Source organism: Lampetra planeri, chromosome 43 (genome assembly GCF_965212315.1).
Source record: "Lampetra planeri chromosome 43, kcLamPlan1.2.h2, whole genome shotgun sequence".
NCBI lineage: Eukaryota > Metazoa > Chordata > Hyperoartia > Petromyzontiformes > Petromyzontidae > Lampetra > Lampetra planeri.
In genome coordinates this window covers 3,666,460-3,675,443 of record NC_136149.1, presented here as the reverse complement: position 1 = coordinate 3,675,443, position 8,984 = coordinate 3,666,460, and positions in this window count along the sequence as shown.

Here is an 8,984-nt window from a genome sequence, read left to right as displayed (position 1 = left end):
CCAGTGTCTTCAGCCCCATGGCCAGTGTCTTCAGCCCCATGGCCAGTGTCTTCAGCCCCATGGCCAGTGTCTTCAGCCCCATGGCCTGTGTCTTCAGCCCCATGGCCAGTGTCTTCAGCCCCATGGCCAGTGTCTTCAGCCCCATGGCCAGTGTCTTCAGCCACATGGCCAGTGTCTTCAGCCCCATGGCCAGTGTCTTCAGCCACATGGCCAGTGTCTTCAGCCCCATGGCCTGTGTCTTCAGCCCCATGGCCAGTGTCTTCAGCCCCATGGCCTGTGTCTTCAGCCCCATGGCCAGTGTCTTCAGCCCCATGGCCTGTGTCTTCAGCCCCATGGCCAGTGTCTTCAGCCCCATGGCCAGTGTCTTCAGCCCCATGGCCAGTGTCTTCAGCCCCATGGCCTGTGTCTTCAGCCCCATGGCCAGTGTCTTCAGCCCCATGGCCAGTGTCTTCAGCCCCATGGCCAGTGTCTTCAGCCCCATGGCCTGTGTCTTCAGCCCCATGGCCAGTGTCTTCAGCCCCATGGCCAGTGTCTTCAGCCCCATGGCCAGTGTCTTCAGCCCCATGGCCAGTGTCTTCAGCCCCATGGCCAGTGTCTTCAGCCCCATGGCCAGTGTCTTCAGCCCCATGGCCTGTGTCTTCAGCCCCATGGCCAGTGTCTTCAGCCCCATGGCCAGTGTCTTCAGCCCCATGGCCAGTGTCTTCAGCCCCATGGCCTGTGTCTTCAGCCCCATGGCCAGTGTCTTCAGCCCCATGGCCAGTGTCTTCAGCCCCATGGCCAGTGTCTTCAGCCCCATGGCCAGTGTCTTCAGCCCCATGGCCAGTGTCTTCAGCCCCATGGCCAGTGTCTTCAGCCCCATGGCCAGTGTCTTCAGCCCCATGGCCAGTGTCTTCAGCCCCATGGCCAGTGTCTTCAGCCCCATGGCCAGTGTCTTCAGCCCCATGGCCTGCCCCACGACATTTCGGTGGTGGCGACGCAGGAGGAGGGGGGCTGTTTAAACATTCAAATACGCGCAGTGGCCTCATGCGACATTTACAACCGCGTGGACGCTGTCGCCTCGACAGACCTGGTTTTTCACCTGAGGACGGCTGCTTGCGTTGTGGCCGAAACGTCGTGAGAATTATTTTATTATGTTTTATTTTTATTATTTTATTACTTCCCTTCTACGTGACTTTACCGAAAGAACCAAGACGATGAATCCCTGCAGTCACGAAAGCTTTAAATCGAAATCAAATGTTGTTATGGGTTTTTTTTGCCAAGGGAGAACCTGGGCTCCCCACGCCTAATATTCACCATTAACGTTAAACAATGTAATTTCGTTTCGGAAAACCATGAATTGTAAATTAACATTGAAATGTAATTTTTTTTTTTTTAAAAGCACAAATGGAACTGCGATATTAACTTGTGTGCAGGAGCGAGTCGCAAGACTGCGAGTGATGGCGATGGCTTGTGGAGACATTCATCCAGCAGTGGATTGATCATGGACTGATAAGGATGAGCCCAAATTCGAATAAGTTGCATTTTTTCTGTGGATTTGGGGAACATTGTACATGCATTTATAGTGAGCAAGCAACACATCGATTTTTTTTTTGTCAAAGCTTTACTCGGAACGGAATTTGGTGGTGGAGTGGGGGGAGGGTGGCTTGGGAGGGCGCGAGTGAAGAATCGCCCTTGTTAATTCCACGTCACCGCAACAACAACAACAACAACAAATAACAATTCCAATATTCCGAAACGCGGAGCAACAACCATCGTCACCATCACCGTGGCACGCCCCAGCCAAACGCAACCCCCGCCTCGTGATTTCAGGTCATGACCCACCACGCCCCTCGCCGTGATGCCAGTTGGGAATCAAAACACGACTCCCTCCGCCCCACGAATGAGGAATGACGCCACCACCACCGCCGCCGCCACATCATCATTATTTGATTATATTCCATTATTTATTGTTATTTCACTCAGTCGTGTGGCTGTGCGGAGGGGGTTGCCTCCTCTGCTCCTCGCAGCCCGGGTGTGTTCTGCATCAGGGCCCAGATGTTCCCAATGTTGTTCTGGTTAACTTGGAATTGAGTGCAGGGGGTTGTGTAACAATAAATAACGCATTAGAGAAAATTCGTTCCAGGTTCGCCTGAAGTTAAAAAGCTGAAATTGCTGCTCTTTGCTTGGAGGGGATTTCTGTACTCCCATTGTGCGTTTGCCAACATATATATAACACACTTGAAGGAAAAATAAAATGTCTATATTTTTAAGCGATGGCTTGAACGACGAAAGGGGCCAGACACACATTCAATAACGTTTTTGGCGCTCACAAGACTCATCGTTGCCCACTGCCATATCTGTTCCTTTCTTTTGAATCTTCCTTCGACGCTTGTGGGGCAGAATGCCGCTGGCAAGCGGGCCTGGATGTTCAACTCCCTGGCAGACACGACTGTTCGAGGATAGGCCACGCAAGTTTCAATCAAATAATCTCTCCTGCCGCAGCGTCTCACCCGAACCGTCTCACCCGAACCAGGCCTGTACTTGAAAAACACCCGACTCCATATTCGTCCACCTTCCACTATTGCAAGTGAGAAACTCATTTTTTGGCATGTGAAATCACTTTCATCATCAGCCATGATCTATCCACTGCCGCATGAATGCCTTCCCTAAGTCGTCAAGATTTATCGTGATGTTGAGATCAAACAATCCATACAGTTCCTGCGCAAAAGTTGGTTTTATCCCCTCCATCTTCACAGTGAACGTCCTCTCAAGTTTGTTCCCTATTTTGGCTGATACAGTATATAAATCATAGCTATAGCGTTACACCTTTTGTTAATCCACTGCTGGATGAAGGCGTCCTCGTGCCTTGTCACTCACAAAGGTTGCCTGACCATACTTCACCACGCTGGTCAGTGCATGTTGGAGCAGGTTCGGATATCGCTCGCCACTGATGTTATCCGTGGCTCTCATTGAATGTGCTATCGACGTCATGTCACGAGATTAGGCATCCATTTTAATAATTTTCAAGGCCGCGTAACCCTTCGTCATAGAGAACAGCCCACGAAAGTGGATATCACAGAGCCACGTCGTAGTGAGCTCTGGTCCACATAGTTGGAGGCAACTCTTTTCACGCAAATGAGAGTGCGATTTATCCTGCGAGTCATAATTATATTTTTTATCTTCAAAGCTGGAATTTAGCCAAATTACGTGCAGAGTTTTATTTAACGTGATGCGTTTTTGTACGGTACACGGTGACCGGGCTGAGACCATAAACTCGCTACAAATGAGGAGCCAGTTTAATTACAGGCGCTGTGTGGATTCGAACCCAGGCCCACAGCAATGCTAGCTCAGCGCCCTAACCCATGAAACTCCTGTCTTATCCTATCTTTAAAAAATAGTTGTGTCTTCACTGCACTGCGCATAGCGTTGCCACTTGTACTGAATGTAATTAGTATGGCCATTATATATTTCAGATGGGTCTTCTCAGCACTATTTTCACTCTTTAAGTATCGCTAGTGTTCCCTCCTATGTCCTAACCACCTAATTGTTTGAACATATGACTTTCAAGTGCAGTCATTTCATGCGTCATCGTTGTGCCCGGATATTTCGTTAAAAAAAAAAATCTACGGTGGCAGCCATACCTATACATCCACACTGCAGATAGTCTAACCATTCCACGTCCGTCTCCAGAGAGTGTAACCGTGACTTCGTGGCACGCTTTAGACGGATCGTGTTGCAGGGACAGCATTTCATTTTTAAGAGAGATTTCTTGCAAACCGTGAGCCTGCCTTAATGTCATTTTAAAAGGGATTGTGGCCTGCAAAAATCCTTCCCCCGTGACCATTGCCCACACCTCCATCCATTGTGTTTTATGTGCCCGGTTTATGTTCCATAAAGGGAGGCCGTGACCCTGTGAAAGCAGTGTTCTATGATGGTGGGTGGGCCAGCCCAATGACAGCCCAGCATCTTACCTGAATTGACGGAACTAGTGGTGGTTACTGATCAATTGTGCGACCTCAGTAGGAATACTATTTTGGTATCCCATCCCTCCGTCGCCTTGTCAATGTACAAACTCCTATGGCGATGACAATAGGGTGTGCAGAGCAGCGGTGTGTCACCCATATGGGCCGCTGGCCACTGTTAAACCTCAAAACAATATCTCTGACAAATATATGTCTGTCTATCAATTTTTTCTGGTTAGATGTTATGTCGCTATTTCATTATACCTGATGATGATTGCTTGTGTTGCAATCGAAACGTCGTATGCTATTATTTAATTTATTATTTTTTCTTTATACGTGACTTTACCGAAAGAACCAAAGAATAATTCCTGCAGTCACGAAAGCTCCAAAGTTAAGATAGTAAAAATAAAACATAATAAAATAATTCTCACGACGTTTCGGCCACAACGCAAGCAGCCGCCATCAGGTGACGGCTGCTTGCGTTGTGGCCGAAACGTCGTGAGAATTATTTTATTATGTTTTATTTTTATTATTTTATTACTTCCCTTCTACGTGACTTTACCGAAAGAACCAAGAAGATGAATCCCTGCAGTCACGAAAGCTTTAAATCGAAATTTTATTATGTTTTATTTTTATTATTTTATCATGTCTATTTTTATAATTTTATAATGTTTTATTTTTATTTTGTTTTATTTTTATTTTTTTATTATGTTTTATTTTTATTATTTTGTTATTTCCCTTCTACGTGACTTTACCGAAAGAATCAAGAAGATGAATCCCTGCAGTCTCGAAAGAAGCTTTAAATCGAAATATCTCTGACCATTGCTCGCCAATAACAAAACAAAATACGAATTAAATTTACAAAAAAAAACGTCAAATTGAAATTATTAAGCCATACAAAACGATTAACTTGTGCTTGCTTGACTCGCATGGATTGAAAGGCTGATGCTTCCTGTGTTGTGAAATAAATCTCAGTATCTGCAACAGTTCCTCTTTCGATGGCCTTGCGAGACCGCTAGTGGTCTGCAAACCCCCAGGTTGGGAAACTCTGGTGTAGGGAAGAGAGATACATGCACTGATAAGGCAGAAGAGGTGTAGGCCGACGTAGATGTTGTGAGTTGAGCCGTAGACAAAAGATAAGAGATGTAGTGAGACGAGAGTTTCAATATATAACTGTAGCGGTTGCAAGAAATGTAAACAGAGGAGTTATCAAGGTTAGAAGAACGATGTGTAATGCAGAGAGATGTAGTGATATGAGATGTTGACAAAACATATAGAGAGGCGAGAGGTACAATACAGAAACTTAGTGATGGAAGCTATACAAATAAAGAGTTGCACAGATTATACTGGTAGGAACCTCCTGGTTACATCAGCCCACAGGGGATTATTGTGTCCGTCGTGCAGGGAGGGGCTGGGTGGGGAGGGCCTGAGTGGGGAGGGTGGGGAGGAGCTGGGTGGGGAGTGTGGGGCTGGGTGGGGGTGGGAGGGGTGGGGCTGGGTGGGGAGGGGCTGGTCACCCCGTGGTGCCCTTATAAAACTGAACGTTTAACCTACTCACGCCGGCATATTTGCGGAATACACCACGCCGCCGTTGACCCTGGCCATTGACCGAGCAACCAAACGTTCCTACCAGCTCCCTCCGCAGGAATGTGTTAAGAGAGATGCAGACAGCAGAGAAATATCGTGAGATGAGCAATGTAAAATTGAGATATAGCGATAGAAAACGGCGAGATGATAATCATAATATTGATGTGCTTTGCAGATATTTGGTGCACGCCTGCTCGTTCCTAACGCACCTCCGATTAACACGGTCGGCTACGTACGATGCGAAAGAGGTTCAGTGTACATACGGTACATACAACATTTGGTGCCCTTGAGCAACCTGGAACATTGAGTGTTTGCTTACTCCTCTCATCTTTATCGCCCAATCATTGCACGGACCGACACACTCTTCTATCCTCTTCTCTCACGCAGGGGGTGGGGAGGGTGACTGGTGGCTCGGTTGTCAAGCCTTCGAAAGGAAATAACTCACATTACTCCCTGTCGCCACAAGGCGTTCCCTCGACTTTACTGCTCAGAGAAGGGAGTGGAGAAGCGACGTGATTCGGAGTCTCGGCACGGTGGTGTCAGATTTTGGGGAGAAAATCCTCCAGTTAAACGCTGAAATGTTTCCCAAACGTCGATCTTAAACAAAGAATGCTTCCGGACGAGATCTCAGTGACCCCTTTTGGAGAGGGCCCAAACGTGCCCATGGCATCTTCTTGGTTCTTTCGGTAAATTCACGTCGAATGGAAATAATAAAATAGCAGTCCGGCGCACACCGCTAATGTCACGCCGCGTTCGTTTCTCCACCGCAAAAAAATACAACCTCCACGACGTCTTTAAAAAAAAAAAACACCATCTGGAAACACTTACACCGAGTTTCCAATTATGAGTATTTTACGACTCCATTTATACTAAAATTGAAAAACACCGGCTTGGAATTTTGTCCTTCGCTAAAGGCTGAGACGGAGTTTGACTTCTATATATTTCGGGGGGGGGGGAGGCGCCATGGGGTTCGCTTTGTCCCTTACATTATGAATCGCAGGTGCTTGTAATTAATTTATTTTTAATTGTAAACTACTGAAAATAAATTAATAAAGGTGTCCAATTTGGGCGGGGGTTGCCTCCCCCCCGTGCCTCCCCCAGCAAACTCCACCCATGACTATAAGTCTGGCACATGATTAAAATGGAAGGAATTAACAGGGATTCGATTAGGGATCTAATGATTAACTTTAATCGCGATTCGATGGATTGTCACAATTCAGGTTCACGGTTCAAGAATCTTTCTTTTAGCGGCTTCTAGTCGCTGGAGGGATCAGGTTAACTCATTTCACGCACACAATCAGATTAATAAATCATCTATAGTCGTCAACGAATCGATTAATTGTTGCACTCCTAATACAATACTTTGTGCGTACATTTATCTTGGTGATTTAAGTTATTTTTTTAAAGCACCCTGCAACTCAAAACAAGAAATGTGTGCTTGCTCTTTACGATGCACCACCAGGATGATGGGGAACATGTCGATAATACAATCAGTCCGCTATATCTCTGCACACAGAAACAAAAATAACACGCAAAGTACATATTCTTGGTTCTTTCGGTAAAGTCACGTAGAAGGGAAATAATAAAAAATAAAAAAATTATTCTCACGACGTTTCGATTGCAACACAAGCAATCGTTATCAGGTGTGAAAACCACAGCAAGAAAATGTTGAAAAAAGCCTTTTTTCAAAATGTTCTTGCTGTGAGAATTGTAATGTTTTATATATTTTTATCATTTCCCTCCTGTGTTCTTGGAATCTCTTTCAAGAAAGAAACGTTAAACTTAAAGCGAATTTGCGGAAAAAAAAAACATTTCCGCTCGACCTTCTGCGTGAGTGTAAAAATCCACCCGCTCATGAATATTAATGATGGGGGGGGCGGGGGGTGCGGCATGTGGAGTGACGTCACGCACGTTACACACAAACAGACATTCTTGGCTCATTATAGTAGTAATAAAATATATTATGTTTTATTTTAAGGCCAAACAGTGTTGTTGACGAATGTGTTGAGTTATTTGTTAATTGTGCTTGTGCGCCCACTATCAAGGGCAGCAAAACACCAGCAGCTGCACCAAACTACGCACAACAGCACGCGTGTATCTACCGAATTATAACACGCACTGCTCTACGTTTGACTATTCACCACAGTTGGCGTGAACCGACACATCCCGTGAAATGAGCGAGGTTCCATCCAGGGTCAGGAGTAGGCAACCAAAGTAACAACAACAAGGGCCACTTGTTTCAAATTCGGTACAAATAAAAAAACTCTCGAATATTTCAAGAGTGGAATAACGTCATGAAGCAGGCCCTTTAAGAGCCCCAACGCGACTGCCGACCCCTGCTCCTCCTCGTGGACGCATATCTTAGTGAACTGTGAAGTGCGTCTTACAATCTGGATTGTACGATAACTAAACACGCACACATAATTATGTTTAACACGTAGGCTTTCGCGACCAGTATCCATCATACAGGTTTTTTTGTTAGGTTAGAGCGTGTAAATGTATAAATGTGTCGTTAAATATGCCACCACCCGACAGCCAATTAGTAAGGTTTATCACGTGAACAGAACAAGCCAATTCGTTACTCGTTGTAATGATATGATGACGCCTGCTGGCTCGGAAAGGGAAACACGAGTACGGGCATGATTAAGGGAACATCCAATCGGAGAGGCAGAGGTATCTGGGGCAAAGGTAACAGGTGGGTTGGCCGAGATGCTCCGGGAACCTGCTCGAAGGTTCCACGAGAGGGCGTGGCCAGAGGCAGGGCCTAGCCACGCCTAGGAGGGATATAAGGGGTAGCGGACCCGGGGCTCGAGGTTCGCGTGTGGATTATTGGGTCCTGGCTGCGTCGCTGCTCGCCGTCATCTCTCTCCGTCGTCCGGCCACGTGGAAGATCTCCTGCGAGGTTCCCATCGCCATCCTCGTCACGCCGCCTGCCAGCGGCGTAGCCGAGTGAGGGCAGTGAGACCACGCCGAGTGATCGGCTGTGTGTAGCCAGTAGAGACGTTAATATCTAAGTGTTGTACTCAGAGTGAGAAGAATACGGTTGGCCTTTGTTGTGCCCAGTGTGAGAAATGAGTACCCTTTACACAACGTGTCGCGGAAGTCGCTCATTACACTAGTACAGCACACCGGTGTGTTGGAGAGCAATCTGAGTACGACGTTTTGCCAGTAATTACAACCAGCTTCATCAGGCGACAGCCAGATTTGTGGAGAAATCCTCCCATTTCGTTCCTTCAATAGAGGGGTAGATGTGATGACATCACTTGTGAGCCCTTCTTGAGCAAATTGGTACGTTCTGTTTACATGACAAATCTTACTAATTGGCTGTGTCGGGTGTTGGCAGGTTTAACCACACATTTATATATTTAGATGATCTAACCCAAAACAAGTAATATTAAAAAATAACTGTACTAGTAATGGCAGAACTCCACGACTCCAGGAAGTGGCCCGAAGCTT